This window comes from Paramormyrops kingsleyae, chromosome 4, assembly GCF_048594095.1.
Source record: "Paramormyrops kingsleyae isolate MSU_618 chromosome 4, PKINGS_0.4, whole genome shotgun sequence".
Taxonomy (NCBI): Eukaryota; Metazoa; Chordata; class Actinopteri; order Osteoglossiformes; family Mormyridae; genus Paramormyrops; species Paramormyrops kingsleyae.
Genome location: NC_132800.1, coordinates 44,047,572 through 44,064,330, shown reverse-complemented (window position 1 = coordinate 44,064,330; position 16,759 = coordinate 44,047,572). Strand labels below are relative to the sequence as shown.

Sequence of the window (16,759 nt, the reverse complement as noted above, 5' to 3'; positions counted from 1 at the left end):
ACAGGCGTCTGCAGCTGGACACTCTTGTATTCTTTCGCGCGAAAGGGAAACACACTGACGTCACATACGGGGCACGAGGCTACATTGCGCATGTCATGAACCGTCGAACCGTGCGACGCATGCATGCTCCGAACCGAGACAAGCGAACCGAACGGTTCGGTTTTTTTCATGAACCGTGCCATCCCTATTCCTGATTGCTCGTTGTCCTGCACCCTCCCTGATTGATCGATTGTTTCATGTCTCACTTCTTGCGTCGTTACCAGGTTTGGTTTTGTGTATTTATATTTCTTCCTTAGTTTAGTTCATTGTTAGGTCATTAAATGTCTGTATGCCAGTGATGGTGTGTTATTTGTATCCTGCTGACCTGCCCCTTTTTGCCCTGACCATTTATAGTTAGTCTTTGTTTATCCCCTTTTACTTTTAGATCCCTCGTAGTCCATATATTTTGTAGTGTCCCTTGTGTTTTCTGTTCTAATAATAAACCCCCGTTGTGTCCTGTGAGCTGTCAGTGGGTTGTCCACTTTGCTGCCTGCACCATGCCTTGTCCGTGTGCCACAACCACCCGATTCTGTGACTAGGAGACTAAGGTGAGACATGATCCAGGTATATTTTATTCTAACAGGTCTGGATGCTGTTCAACCAAAAAGTACTTCAATATTAGTTCAAATACAAGAACTCGTGGCCATAGGTGTAAATTAGTAGGAAAACATTTTAAACTAGATTTCAGAAAGCATTTCTTTACACCGCCTGTAGTTAGAGTATGGAATAGTCTTCCTGTTAGTGTAGTAAAACTAAAACCTTCGGTTCCTTTAAATCAGAGCTAGATTTTAGCTTTAAGCTATTAGTTGAATTCTCCCCAAGTGAGCTTGATGGGCCGAATAGCTTCCCCTCATTTGTAAAACTTATGTCCTAACTATGGGAATATTTGCCAACCCGTATGGCATAGCGAGGAATGTATTTGAATTGCCCAGTGTTGATTAACGTCTGTAAAATTCCTGGGCTGCACATGAATTCAGGGCAAAATTCATTCCATTTTTCCTTTCCTAGGAAAAATCAAATGGAACAACTTGCTTTTGTGCAACATCGAGTAAAGAGGACACTCCTACTTGAACAGAGGATGCCGGGTTCACAGGGTGGTCTACTGTGATGGGATCTGATTGTGTGATTGGAATCGGCACAATACAGACACTGTTGTTGCTGGCACTGTCAATCTGCAGTTTGAGAGGTATATCACTGAGCTGCATGGATTTTACAATAAAACAGTAAATTAACACATGGATAACTACCTTCTGCTTCAAACTGTCTATAGAATACTTACAAAATTACTATACCCTTAGAGACCTACCTTCTGTTATATCAGATGAACAGAGATGTTTTATTAAAGGAAGGTATTTCTTTTCTAATACTTGTACCCTTTACAATATACTATACTCTAAATGCCATAATAATCTCCCAGAGGTGGTAATTTCATTGGATGCCAAAAACAGCGTTTGATAGAGTGGAATGGAAATACCTTTTTGCCGTCCTAAGAATTTGGTTTTGCCGATAGATTTATACAGCTCCCCCCTAACGTAAGTCTGTACCAATAGAGTAAAATCTAATTATTTTACTCTGTTTTACTCTATTTCTCTTTGCCTTGGTGATACAGCCTCTTTCCATAACTCTCGGAACCTCTTCTTTATTCCAAGGGGTGATTTGCGGGGATAGAGTGTGGTAGAAATTTCACTGAAGTCAATTTGTTTAAGAGTCTGACAACACTTTATTACTGCAAAGCTTTGGGGGAACAGACACTCAGCAGTCTTTCATGCATCTTGTAACCTGCTCCCCGAACAACAAGTGCATACATCTTTTATAGCTAAAAATGCAACAGTTTACAGACAGATTGGGGAGGGTTCAGATATCTGCAGACATCAGTTACTTATGCTTATAGGGACCCATTAACAGTTCACGATAGGGTCAACTTGTAGAAGCCGATTGTTCTCATGGTTTCACTATCTCATATCGACAAGTTGTTTTCAGTTACTTTCTTCATCGTACTTCCCCTATATTCCCTTGTGCTCCTTTCTACTTATCCTTGACATATGACATCAGTACAGAAATGTCTAATTGGTATCCGTAACAGTTCTAACTTCTCGGATCAGATCTGTACCATTATCCGGTTCTTTTGCAGATTAAGCAATCATATGTTAGATCCTCATGAAATGCTTCTAATTTTGTAAGTGAAAACCCATTACTTAAGCAAGCTTGCATTACATGTTTAGTACAATAACTATTCCAAAAGCAGCAATTAATCATTATAATCATTGTCATTAAATCAACAGTGTCATTATGAATCTCTTTGGTAATTACTGATTGAAATTACAATTATACATGCATTATCATTGATTTTACTACCACAAGAGAACAGAGGTGTCACACCCCGCTCCGTCCGATCTTAATGTGTGCCACGCCCCCTCGTTAACCTCATGTGGAATCCCAGTGTTTTACAGCTGTTTCGGATTGTTGTCATTAGTTCAGTGTATTTAGTCCGCGTTTCCGTTTGTATCCCCAGTCCGGTCATTGATGTAATGTCATATCGTTGCGTGCTTTGTGCTATCATTAAACCCCGTATTCCTAATCCCTGGATTCCTGCTTGTCTGTCTGCGCTCCGGGCACCCGAGGCCGTAACAAGAAGGCTACTCTATGCAGACGATTTCCTGATATTTGTCACAAATCCAATTACTCATCTTGCATCTATTATAGCAATGCTTAAAAATTTTGGTTTTATTTCTGGGTACAAGCTTAAACTTAAAAAAAGTGAGTGTCTACCTATAAACGTTGCAGACAAACTGATTGTTTTAGGCATCTAGGAGTAAATTCTACTCTAAACCTTCTACTTTGCTGCTGCAGAGAGCATGTTGACCATGAACATTACGGTATGGTTTGGGAACTGTTCTCTAAAGGATCGCAAAGCCCTGCAGAGGGTGATCAGGACGGCCGAGCGTTGTGTTAGATCTCCTGTGCCCTCCATGCTGGACACCTACAAAAAACGCTGCAGGTCCAGAGTCATTGTCACGCTGGACGGCACACGGATCGTAGACAAAGGCGCAGGATGCCAAGAGTCGGGGCAAACACGGGGTTTAATAGAAGCGGTAACAAAAGGAAAAGGCAAAACACAGGCTGACATTACAATGACCGGACTGGGGAAACAAACTGAAACGTGGACTAAATACACTGAACTAATGACGGTAACCGGAAACAGCTGATGAACACCGGGAATCCACATGTGGTTAATGAGGGGGTGTGGCACACGAGAGGAGCGGACGATCGGGGCAGGACAGTAACAAAGATAATATAGGACTCCTTACACCCCGCAAACTGTCTGTTTAGCATGCTGAACTCAGGCAGACACTTCCGTTGCCTAATGTCTCAGGAAGAGTTTTTTTCCCCCAGGCCATAAGGCTTCTCAATTCAACTTAATTCTGGTCCTTCTGTACACTTATGTATGTTTGTACTAGAATTCACATATACTGCACATGTTCACTTCACTGCACAAATAGCTTTAGTCTGTACATCATCTTACCATTGCACTATATTTCAATTTGTATATTTGGATTGTATATTTCGATTATATTTGATTTGATAGATTGTATTGATATATTGAAATTTTCTTTTCTTTTTTTTTTTTAACTCCTACTTTACTTTTTACGTTTTTTCTTCTATTTTTGCACAGCCAAATAGGGTGACTCAGAGATACATTTCACTGCAAGTTGTGCTGTATGTGACGAATAAACATCTTGAACCTTGAAATGTATGTTTCACTAAAGGCTTTGTGGCCTGTGGATTTTACCCCTCTAAGCTATATATGGTCTGCTTTTCAAAGATGCTTTTCAAATTTACCATTGTCTCTCCTTGGCAGGATTAATGTAATTAGAATGAAGGTTTTACCCAAGTTTTTATAGCTTTTTCAGTGTGTATTCCATTATATTTAAGTAAAACCTTCTTTGAATCTATTGATCTAATTATATTTCCCTATTCCTCATTTACTGTATATGGGAAGGTAAGACTCCCAGGATTCACAAATCATTACTACAGAAATGTAGGCTCAGTGGAGGTCTCTCTTTACCCAGTTTGGGTAGCTAACATTCAATTGTACACATTGGCTGACAAAGACAACATTTTTATTGTTCTGATATCTTTGTGTGGCCTCATTAATTTTATTTTCAATTTAGACATCCAACATTTTTCCTGAGTTTCCCAATCGCCCCCCCATGCAGCCTTAGGAAGACTTATTTGAATTTATGCCCCATATGAAAACTCCTATATCACAGATATATAACTGTTCTCTCAATGGATGATCATTCAACCAGTAAAACTATTTCTAATTTGCAATAAAGGTTGGGTCTAGAGTTTAGAGAAGGTTACTGGGATGGTGTAGTTGACAGGATTCGTACATCATCATCACCTGCGAGACATTCCCTTATTCAGTTTAAGGTAGTACATAGAGTGCATTTATCTAAATCTAAATAATGTAACATCTATCCCAACATCCCTGACATGTGCAACAAGTGTAATTCCTCCTTGATGATCTAACACATGTGTTTTTCCTCTGCCCTAGACTTCAACCATACTGTATCTTTTACTTTGATGTTATCTCTTATGCTTTAGGAGTCAGGCTAGATCCCTGTCCATTGATTGTTATTTCTGGTGTTCCTGGTGACCCCACTATGCCCCCTAATAATGAACAGCTGAATGGTGAATAGTGAACACAATCGCTTTTACCTCAGTTAGCACGATGCAGAATATTGTTATCCTAGAAAGCCCCACATCCCCCCCAACCATATCCCTTTCGTTGAAAGATCTTATGTTTTTAAAAAAAAACTTCTAAGTTTAGTTTGAGAGGGAAGGCTTATAGATTTTTAAAAATTTGGCCTAACTCTTTATCAGGTATTTTAAGTCTTTGAAAACAATTCAGTCTTAGAGCCTGAATCCATCACAGGCATTATACTTTTTGTATTATTATTATTTTTTTTAGTGTACCTCCTGGATTCTGTTCTCTTGGGCCAATGGGTGGGAGATGCAGTGTAGCCAAAAATTATTTGTAAACTGTGGGTGTCACGCCCAGCTCCATCCGATCCTCGTGTGTGCCACGCCCACCTCGTTACCTCGTGTTAATCCCTGATTGTGCTCATCTGTTTCCTTTTGACAGGTCCTGTGCATATTAGTCCATGTCTCCCACTATCTCCCAGATCGGTCATTGATGTTGTGAAGTCTCGTGCAAGTTCGTGCCTGTTTGCCCTGTCTCCTCCGAATAAACCCCATTTGCCCGTCCGCTTAGCTCTACTCGCCTGCTTCCCCGCTCGCCTGCTTGCCGAATCGTAACAGAATGACCGATCTCCCCAACGACTCACCGCTACAGGACGAGGATCCAGGAGGAGCAGCAACCTCCCTTGGAGGCGTACCACTACCGGCCATCGCGCCTATTCAATAGGGGGGCTAGGACCATCTGGCACGCCATTCCCCCGATCCCTAAAGCCCTTAAAGGGGCAGCGCCTGCTCGCCCGGCGCCCATCCTGGCGCCCATTCCGGGTCTGCCTGCTCCAGTCCTGCCTGCGGTCCCTGCTGCTGCCGCCGCACTGCCCGAGGCACTGGCTGCTGCTGCTGCCGCCGCACTGCCCGCAGCACCGCCTGCTGCTGCTGCCAGGGGCGTTGCTAGAGATTTTGGGCCCCATGAAAGCATATCATATTAGGCCCCCCAGTCCAAACCAATCCAGTTATTTTCCTAATTTTTTAGGGCCCCGTCCTAGCTTTCCTCCCCCTTACGGCGCCCCTGGCTGCTGCCGCCGCTGCTCTGCCCGCGGCACAACCTGCTTCCGTCGCCACGGTTGCAGCACCGTTCAAGGTCCTAGCGTCGCCTACATCATCACCGCCACCCGAGGTGCCCGCCGAGGCGCCCCCTGCTGGCCGCATGCCCAAGGTGCCCGCCGAGGCGCCCCCTGCTGGCCGCACGCCCGAGGTGCCCGCCGAGGCGCCCCCTGCTGGCCGCCGCTCTGCCCACGGCACTGCCTGAGGCCGCCGCTCTGCCTGTCCAGCCTGGCTCTTCCGCTCTGCCCGTCCAGACTTCTGTCCCCCCAGCACTGGCCCTAGTCTCCCTGGCTGTGGCTTGGTGGCTGCCTGTGGGGCCTGCGCCGTCGGCTTGGCGGTCGCCTGCGGGCCCTCCCCCGGTTCCTCGGTGCCGGTCCTCGGCCCCTCCTCCGTGTCGGCCACCTCCGGGCCCCCCTACTTCGGCGGGGCGTTGGACGGCGCCTTCGCTGGCTCCGGCTTCCCCCTTCTGCCTGCCTCAGCCGGTGTTCCCTCCTGCTCCCTCCGTGTCCCCTCCATCTCTCCCTCGTCCTGTTCCCTTGGCCCCTGTGTGGTTCTCTCCTACTCCCTTCCACCTGCGGCCCCTCCGGCCGCTGCCCGTCGCCCGCCTGGGCTCCCCCGAGTTCCCTTTTTTCCCCCGTCCGTTCCTGTCTGGTCTCCCCTGTCTGCTCCTCCTCCCTTCGTCCCGCCTGTGTCTGCTCCTCGTCCCTCTATTCCTCCTCCGTTCAATCCTGGCCCCTTCGTGTCGCCTGTGGGTGTTCCCAGGAGAGGAGGCATATTGGGTCTGTTATGTCTTAGGCCTTAGGCAAGAAGAGATTGTTTTGAATACTGTGTGACCTCGCTTTGTGATAGCTGCCTGCAGTTGGCTCCACAGACCCTGAAGAAAGCTTGGACCTTGGAGAGGCAGACAGAGGAGCAAAGTGGGGGAGAAACCACCTGCAGGAAGAGATTGGAAGCCGCCCCAACTGATGCACAAAGAGTTATGGCATATAAAATAGTTGCAGTAGACAATATATAATATGTTACACAATTGAAAATGTATAAGTAATCATGTTAATAATACTAATCATATGTTAACCATGTATTTGCAATGATTCAATGACAATATGTTAATGTGTTAAGCATTAATCAATGGAACACCCAAACATTAACAGTGATTCAATGTCATATAATCAATATCTATATGCATATCTCAAGTAGAGTCTAGAAGCCGAGACAGACTCCGGTAAATTGAGCAAGATGGGTGGATTTTACCTTGCTACCAAGGTGAACCAATAGAGCAGGAGACTTATTTGTTATACGTTTGAGCTTGGTTTCTTGGTATTTTGTGACCAATCTGGACTTAGAAGTCCTTATTGGGAATTATGGTTTATCAACTGGTTGCTCTGTGTGCTGGGTGTGACTTGGTACCGAGTGCCAGAGTGTGATGGGAGCGCTTTGCTGGAATTGCTGGAATAAGAGATTTTCTTTACTCACCAAACTAAGAGGTCCAGACTTTTATTCTAAGTGACTCTCTGTGTCATCAGAGAGGTTGATTAAAAGATTTTTCTGTGCAACATCAAAAAATGAAATTCTGTGGTAGAAAAATTATAAAACTGAAAAATTTTACTGAACTGGAGTTGACTTCAAAGCTGTGAGTTTACTTTCACTTCCTAGCCCCCAGCCCTAAAGTAAGGTTCATGAAGTCAGATTCATGAGCAGAAAAGGCATTCTGAAGAGGGATCCTTGTTGCTGTAGGAGGATCTCTGTTTTTCTGTCGCCGATTAATTTTTTTTCAACTTATTATGAATTGTTATTATGAATGGTGTGTTATTGTGCCCTGCGATGGGCTGGCCCCCATCCAGGGTTGTTCCTTGCCTCATGCCCATTGCTTCCAGGATAGGCTCCGGACCCCCCGCGACCCAGTAGGATAAGCAGGTTGGACAATGGATGGATGGATGGATGGACTTGTTCACTGATCTTGGCTGTGAACCAACTCATTTACTCACAGACTGTACCACTGGTCATTGAATGAGCTGAACAAATCAGTGCAGGAACCAACACAAATCTATGGTGGAGACAAATATGTAGTTTTTATTTAATTCCTGTAAAGACTTGCTTATCTACAAGTCTGGGTAATCAATCTTGCCAAACTGGATTAGTTAATGTCATTAAGTTATATTTAAAAAATAAAAAATAACTTAATAAATCCTACAATTTACAGATGGTGGGTGTTTTCTGTTCTGTGCTCAGCATTTCAGGAATAAACAAACCCGTCACTTAATTGTTGCCCAGACAGTATCCTGTGCATCTTCTCCTCTTTTTTGGTCTCGCTTCTTGGGTAATTTGATCTCCATCCGAGAACTCATCAGGTTTTCCCTGTAAAGAAAAAGCTTTACTTTCTAAATCAGCTAAAGATACTCCAATCTAATTAAACATTCAGTATAGTTTATTTTGCTGTATAAACATGGGAAAGCAGAGACACTTTCCCACTGTGGTCTGAAAGCCACAGAAAGCCCTGTCAGTGACAGTACCTGATCATGTCGGCTGGTCCTGCTTCCCCTCTGCTGTCAGTCAGAGCTCTTCCTCAGCAGCGCTGAAACCGTAAAGAGTGACGTCATTCACAGAGTGCACAGGGTGCTCTACCAGCCCTGCTGATAAGGGCTGCTGCTCTCACACTGTCTCACTGTGCTTTGCATGCTGGACACACTTGTGTTAGAAAGAGACTGGCTGCAGGTTTGAGGTTTTAAAACAAGAAACACGATAAACAATGGTCAGACATAAAGATTTCCAGACATAGCTGATGCCTGAATATTTATAAATTACTAATATTTAATGTAAGGATTAACACCAAGGCAGCTGATACTGGATGTAACTTTGGCACTTTACCTGCTCAGCAGTCCTGGAGGTGTGACTCACTGAGCCCCACTGGCCTTTAGCTAAGGAAGAAAGTCGGAGTTACACTGTATCACAGTGTATTAACACACAGCCCACAGGAAGTTTATAGTGTCTGTACCTGACAGACTGCACATCTGTTATGGCCCAGTCTGGGGCTGAATGAGACACAAATGGACCAAACAGACAGGGAACACAAAACTCAGTGACATCAGACATGTCTGACCTTTGTTATAAAAGTAGCAGACCAGGAAGATGAGACAGAGGAGAAGGATGAAACAAATCAGGATAAAACAATGCAGGTGATCTGGGTTCAGGGTCGTGCACTGGAGACCAGGATGGTCTGTAAACAGAATATAAACATCATCACTTTTAGGATGATAAGCAGTGACCTCTGTTATAAACAAGCATCACCTGTAGTTCACATCAAAACCTTCTTTTTGATAATCTATACATTATGCATAGATATATGACTTCATTTTCATATGTACCCTAAGAATTCCATATTGGCATCAGTATAACCTTAATATTTGGTATATAAATAATTCTGATGTAATAAAGTCTCACACAATACATAGTGACCTTAATCCGAAACACTCGTTGTTAAATTACTTGTCAATTTCAGCTTTGTACAGTTTCCAAAGTTTAGACTTCCGCTTTGGATGCAGCAGTAGATCAGCAGATCTGCCTCAGTGATGTTCTTCAGCTGCAGACTGTGTGTGGAGTTAAAGATGGGAGTCAGTCTCCCTTCGTATTCATCTCTGATGTTAACAGGGTCTGTCTTTCCTCCAGGTTTTAATTTGCGGTCCATGACTCTGGCTGGTATGTGATCTGACTGCAGGGAAAACCAGGACACTGCTTCATGTTCAGGGATCCCACAAGGCAGAGTGGCTGCTCCTCCAGGCTGGACCTCTATCACTGCCACCTCCTCAGCCTGGGTCACCAGAGCAGCACTGCAACCTGGAGACACAGAAAATGCAATATTAATAAAGGTTGAATTAAGCTGTAAAGTGTTGTGGTGATGATTCTGCATTAAGATACTGTGCTGTATCAGACACCATGTCTTACAGGTTACATTTTATACTGAACTCATGCTGACTGAGGGAACACATCCCTGCATCCTTTTGTCCGCAGCCTGATAACCACGGTTCACACAACCAAGGTTCCAAAAAGCAAAACTCACTGTATAATACGTCACATCACCCCCTTTTTAATATGATGGTGCAGGATCCAGTTACTTCAAACCACAATATGCTAGAGTGAAATTCAGATATGACAATAATTCGAAATGACAATTAATAAATTAATATTCTACTAATATATTTCATTTTTTTGTAATATTCCAGCCCTTCAATGTCCATCATTTCACCATTTAGTGTATTTTTTATTATAATAAGAAATATACAAGACTAATTATTATATTAAGAGTCAAAAGCGATCAGGTGGTTTCCTTAGGCGACAGGAGCAGCCTGAACTCCGACATGCCGCACCTCTGCACTGTCTGCATGCACAGTTTCAGTCCACAAGGGGGAGCTCACTATCACAGATCGTAGTGAAAAAGAGAAGTTAAAATCACACAGAGAGCTCTCTCAGATACTGATAAATGTTTCTTCTTACTATTACAATTCTCCTTCTTAAATTCCCACTATTGCCATCTATTTTGAGGTTTACAGTAACTGCAGCTGGAAGACAGGAGGCATTTTTGTAGTGTTTGAATCAAAATGAATTTGAACAATTGTGGTTAAATCCAAGGAAAATCAAAGCATTGCTTATCAGACCATGTCAGTAAGCTACAGTGCTGCTGTAACTGCAAACGCTTCACAGAGCAGCCAATTAGTGAAGCAGCTGTACAGACAGATATACATTAATTAAGTAAAATGAAGCTATCAGTTGGAGCAAAGCCCTCCTCCATGTTTGATTATAACAAAAAATGTGTCCCTGTGCTAACAGGAGGCTTGGTATCCATGCAGCCTGGCTGAGGTTCTTTATGTCTGATAGTTACCTACAGGACCTGCCTCATTCAAACCTGGTGCCATTCCTGATTTATGGCTCATATCTGCTGTTGGTGCTCAAGGGTCCAAAGCAAAGCCCAAACCCCCAGCTGCAGGAGTGCTGACCCTGTGCTGTGACCCTCAAGCTATGGAGAGCAAGAGTAAAATAAGAGTAAAATAAATTAGAGCTGTCACGAATACTCCATTAAACTCGATTACTAAAAGGCATCAATCAAAATTTTCCTTCTCGATTACTTGGAAATATGGCGAAAGGAAGACGCACATAGCCTATGAGGGTCCAAAAAAATTGATTCACATTAAAAGTGAATGAAAGTGCAGTCATCTGTAGGTATTGCAAAGTAGAACTTAAATATCACCACAGAATGACTACAATGTAAGTGTATCTTAAAAGAAGACATGGAGCAAAATCAACAGTTTTGCCTTTTAATTGCAGTTTCCAAAACACAACTACTACTCCTTTACAATCAGGCAACCTTAGATACTTAGGCATAAATTTTTCCACCAGGCTTTCAGATCTAGTACAGATGAATCATATTCCTTTGTTAAAAAAGGTGGAAGAGGATCTTGTGCGGTGGAAATCTCTACCTATATCTCTTATTGGAAGAGTTGCCACCATTAAAATGATGGTCCTGCCTAAAATCAATTACTTGTTCTCAATGATCCCTAATAAACCCACTATGGCTTGGTTTAAATCACTAGACTCAAGCATCTCGTCATTTTTATGGAAGAACAAACCATCACGAATAAGCTTAAAAACACTGCAAAAAGCCAAAGGTAATGGTGGTCTAGAACTACCAAGTTTCTATCACTACTTCTTAGCCAACAGACTGCAGTATATATCAAATTGGATCAAATCAAGCCCGGTAGATAGTCCATGGCTGGACTTAGAACAAGCAATCTGTGTAGAAGTAAAATTGTCTGATTTGCCTTTTATAAGCCCTACCATTAAGCGTTGTAAATGTTTTAAGAGCCTTAGTATTAGCACCTCATTAATAGCCTGGTGGGAATTTTTAAAAATTACAAGGTCTCCACTTATCCCTTGTGAATTGACACCCATTTGGAACAATCCAGATATTTGCCGAAAAAAGATAACATTGAACTTTCCCTTATGGCATGACAAAGGGATTCGAAATCTTGAACATGTTATTCAAAACAGGAAATTTATTTCGTTTGACGAACTAGTCTCAAAATACGGAATTAGCAACAGTAAATTTCTTGAGTACCAGCAACTGAAGTCCATTATTCAGGCAAGGTTCAATCTTAAAAAGTTTAACTTGGAAATACCTCCATGTGTGCTAGAATTTTTAAATCTTTCTAGCCCCAAATTATTGTCAAAAATGTATGTTATTGTCAAAAACGGATGACTCAATTTCCCTTCCAATCTCAAAATGGGAGCAAGATCTATCCATCGATTCAGATGAAAACTTTTGGAAAAAAATATGTTTAAGCACCTTCAAAATGACTAAAAACCCAAACTTACAGCTTATACAATACAAAACTCTGCATAGAACTCATTATACAGGACAAAGGATGTTCCAAATGGGCCTTATCCACTCAAACCTATGCACCCACTGCTCAGGTGACTTTGTGGAGAACTACATGCATGCCATATGGTACTGCACCCCAGTTCAGAAGTTCTGGCAAAGGATTTGTGAGGATCTATCAATTTGGTTTAATTGCTATATCCCAACCTCACCTACATTGTGCATTTTAGGTGATGCAAGTATATTAGATATGGAAGAAAATAAAGCACACATGATCCTTACTGCCTTAGGCATTGCAAAGAAAACTATCTTCATGAACTGGAAATCAAAAAATAATTTATGTATTACTCAGTATAGAAATTTAATTCTAGACCACATAAGTCTGGAGAGAATGTCTGATTCCCTCCAAAAAAATCAATTGGGCAGATTGGATCCTCTCTGGTCCATTCTGGCCAATTCCATTACGTAGGGGGGGTGGTCGGCTGTGGTCTCGTCCCCTCGGGGTTCTGGCGGGTGGTGGGGTTGGGCCCCCGGGCTATGGGCAACTGGTGGCCTCTTGGAGCTGGGGGGGCTGTGGCTGCCGTCCTGTGATGTCTGGGTGTCTGCCCTGATTGGTGGTGGTGGGGTGGGCCTTGGGCGGGTGCTGCCTGGCGGTCATTGGGCGTGGGGTCTGGAGTGCCGGGGGTGGCGGGGGCTGGCCCTGGGATGGGTGGTTGGCCTCTTCGGTGCGGGCCTGGGTGGGGGTCTGGGGCTCTGGTGCCCGGGGCCTGGCCGTTTCCTCGGTGGGCGCCTTCCTGCGCGGGGGTGGCCTGTGCTCCCTCTGGGGCACCGCCGGGGGGGGTGGGACGGTCCATGTCTGGGGGGCCGGCCTGCGCTGTTTGGGGGGTGGCATGTCTCGAGCCCGGGCTGGTCTGCCACTTTTTGTCGTCGAATGAGTGGGTGACTGAGTGCGGGCTGTCCTTCGGGGTGGGGGGGGGGTGGGGGCTAGCTCTTGGCGTCGGCACTGCTCCGGGGTGATGTCGCCGGGGGTCCCCCGGGTCCGCTCCATCCCGTGCCGCGGTGGGGAGCTGGGGTGCCTAATGAGCCAGCTTGGTTAGCTGGCTCTCTTCTGCCAGGGGGTAGTGAGCTCCCCCCTGGTATCATAAATCCCAGCCCCTCTCCCCCCTCACTCACATAACATGCCACGCACACATGTAGGATCTCGGGGTGGGAATGTGCCGCGCACGCTGCAGTGAGGGGGCCATTCACATGGCCTTACTCGCTGTGCTGCGCGGCCCTCTGCCTCCCCTTGTTTTAATGGCACTTTAGTCATCACATATCAGTATACACACAGGGCCTTGGGGGGTGGGGGCACTACCTAGAGGTTGGTGGGTGGGGCCGCTGAGGTGGTCTCACTCACCTCTTCACTGCTGCCCGCCCCTCAATTTTACTTACACCGTATACATTGAGGGTCTTGGCGGGGGGGTGATGAGGAGGAGAGCTGTTTGCAAGCAGTGCTCCTCCGCGCTTCCCCCGTCAATTTTAAATCCATCTTAAGTTTCTCAACAGTCATACTCATCCCTTACACCACATACACTCACCAACACATGCATCCAACACTCCACCTCTCACACAGGTGCGTGGGGGAGGAGAGTGGGCGGGTCTTTCTACACCCCCGCTCCCTGCCCGCGATGGTGGGGGGGGGCACTCGGGCGGTCGTCCGGCTGGCAGTGCCCTGGGGTTGCGGCTGGCGCTGGGGGGTGGCGTCCGTTCCCCCGCATGGCGGAAGGCTGTCCGGAGTGGATGGGATTATGTCTTTTTGTCTCTGTGTATGTGTCCGTGTATGTTGTGTGAGTGGATGTATGGTCTATGTGTATGGCTGAGAGGTGTGTCTGCGAGGTGTCTGTGTGGGCAGTGTGGGCCTGGGTCCGAGGCTAGCTGCTCCTTCCTGGGCGCGGCTGCCTCCTTGGCATGGTTGCTGGCCCTCCTCCCCGGGTGGTGGCCTGGGGGGGGCTCGGGCCTCTCCGGCGTGGGTGGGGCTCTCTACCAGGGGCCGGTCGGCTCCCGGCCGCCTGGGGTCCTGGGGCCCTGGCTCTGGCCCGTGCGGGAGTGGCCGCCCCCCTCGCGGGGTCGGCTGCCTGTTGCCTCTGGTTCTCTGGGGCTCGTGCCCCTTTGGCTGCGGGGGGCTGCGCCTGGGGTCTCCCCCCTCCTCCTCCTGCTGGGGTGGGGACGCGGCTGTCGTGGGGACATGGGGGCCTTGGCTCTTCTGTGCTCTTGGGGGGCCGTGGACGCCTTGGGTCTCCTGGGCCTGTCTCCGCTGGCCTCTGGCTCTTGTGGGGTGGGGTTGGGGCCCCCCACCCTTGCTATCAAGTACATTCCATGGAGAAATTCACACGCACCCAACACACGTATACCCCCACACAGAAGAACACACATGCAAACCCACTTCCACGCTCCCTTCCAAGCACATGCAACGATTTTGGATGTCTGTGTATCTGTTTTATTTTCTTTATGGACATTAAAGGAATATTCTATTCTATTCTATTCTAATTCTGGTTGTGTCTTTGTATTCGTCCATTTTTGGTTGTATTTCAAATGCTGTGTTTTTTTTTTTTTCTCCTTGCCTTGATATGTGCTTTGTACGTTACTCTTGTCTTTCTTAGCCTCTCTTCCACTGTTGTCTCCCCCTTTGTTCGTGTTTTTTTTTTTTTTTTCTCTCCTCTATCACCTCCTTTTTAATCTCTCTCCCTACCCCTTTTCTTCACTATCACTCCCTTCCGGACAGCTCGGCAACTGGAATATTTTACATGTGTTAAAAATAAAATACAATAAATATACAAATAAAAAGAAATCGACCAACATGAAGGGCCTATACAGAGTTTATAGAGCCCCTCATGGCAAAGCAAATATGTCTGACACAGCAGTGCATTCAAACCATTATTCTGCTTGCTCAAGCTGCCGGACAGGACACATTAAAAAAAAAAAAAAAGATTAGCCATAGATATCTGCCATTTAGCCTCGCGGAGTAGCCTAGCCTGTCTGTCATCACGCTGACTTAAATTATTTTGCTTAATATACATTTTATGATTCCTGTTTATGTAATAATTGCTGCTAAAACTAAGGTCACCCCGTCACTTAGGGGCATCATCTTGCATAATACGGGGTTGTCAACTTTGGTCAGCTGACTGGCGTGAGATTTTCAACATGAGTCTGCTGCAGACGCATTTACATGTATCCTATCCATGTGAGGCCCAAATGGGTTTGGCCATGGTCTCCATGGTGGACCCATGTGTGTTTGCCCAAGTGGGATTTGGGTAGAATCTAAATGGGTTAGAAATGAGGCCCATTTCGGCTGTCTTGACTGGATCCATATAGGACCCAGACAATATTTTCATGTGGGTCTATTTGTGTTGTAAAAGGGAAATATAAGGGAAATATAATTGATTCAAATTGGGTTTTGCCATGGATTCCATGGAGGACCCACATGAGTTTGCCCAAGTAGGTTCTATGTGGGATTCAAATGTGTTTTATTTGTGTAAACCTACACCCAAAAATGACACCCAGGAGTGGTCATCCTCTTCCAAAATAATTTATAAAATATTAAATTAAAACACTGAAACACTGTAAAAATGTTTCCTCCTGCTAATTAAAAATTCTGATTTTAAATCTGATTACAATAGCACTTTTGAGTTTGCCTGATATTTTAATAACTAATTGTAGTATCACTTTCAAATCAGAAGGAAATGCTGGACTGACAAAATCAAAATGGCCCAACTAAAATCAACTAATATAACCAACACCAGTTAATGGATGTAATATTAATTATACAGTTATGTCAACCCCATGTGTAATTGTTATATATCCATCCATCCATTCATTACCATCCGCTAGTCCAGGGTTCGGGTCACTTCAGGAGGGATACCCAGACCTCCCTCTCCCCAGCCACCTCTACCAGCTTTTAGGGGGGGGGATGCCGAGTTGTTCTCAGGTCAACCGAGAGATATAATCCCTCCAGCGCTTCCTGGGTCTGCCCCGGGGCCTCCTCCCTGTAGGACATGCATGGAAAACCTCTCCAGGTAGCCGCCCAGGAGGCATCCGCACCAGATGTCCAAACCACCTCAATTGGCTCCTTTTGACGTGGAGAAGCAGCGATTCTACTCTGAGACTCACATCGACATATGAGCTTCTTACCCTATCCCTAACGGAGAGCCCAGATACGCTGCGGGGAAACCTCATTTCGGCCGTCTGTATCCATGATCTCATTCATTCGGTCATTACCCATAGCTCATGACCATAGGTGAGGGTAAGGACGAAGATGGACCAATAGATTGAGAACTTTGCTTTCCAGCTCAGTTCTTTCTTAGCCACGAAAAACCAGTTAAGCGCCTGCAGAACTGCAGATACCGCTCCGATCCGTCTGTCCAGCTCTCAATCTCATCTACCCTCACTTGTGAATGAGACCCTGAGATACTTAAACTCCTCCACTTGAGGCAGGGCCTCCTTCCTGACCTGAAGAGAGTAATCCACCTGTTTTCGGCTGAGAACCATGGTAAATTCGAGTGACAGCCA

At 45.3% G+C, this 16,759-nt stretch overlaps 2 long non-coding RNA genes across 3 annotated transcripts in view; both read right to left on the bottom strand.

Moving 5' to 3' along the window:
* Nucleotides 1–7,890: 7,890 nt before the first annotated feature.
* Nucleotides 7,891–16,759, bottom strand: part of LOC111843493 (uncharacterized) — a 58,882-nt gene continuing 50,013 nt past the window's right edge. The window contains exons 1-4 of one of the 2 annotated variants that reach the window (XR_002838178.2): nucleotides 8,942–9,049; nucleotides 8,710–8,759; nucleotides 8,355–8,416; nucleotides 7,891–8,199 (exon numbers count right to left, since the gene is read on the bottom strand). This is a non-coding gene — a long non-coding RNA (uncharacterized lncRNA). Of the gene's footprint in view, nucleotides 8,200–8,354; nucleotides 8,417–8,709; nucleotides 8,760–8,941; nucleotides 9,050–16,759 lie in introns of those variants that run through there. The other variant, XR_011990107.1, reaches the window with a different exon arrangement.
* Nucleotides 9,055–16,759, bottom strand: part of LOC140588876 (uncharacterized) — a 35,387-nt gene continuing 27,682 nt past the window's right edge. The window contains exon 4 of the long non-coding RNA XR_011990108.1: nucleotides 9,055–9,675. This is a non-coding gene — a long non-coding RNA (uncharacterized lncRNA). The remainder of the gene's footprint in view (nucleotides 9,676–16,759) is intronic.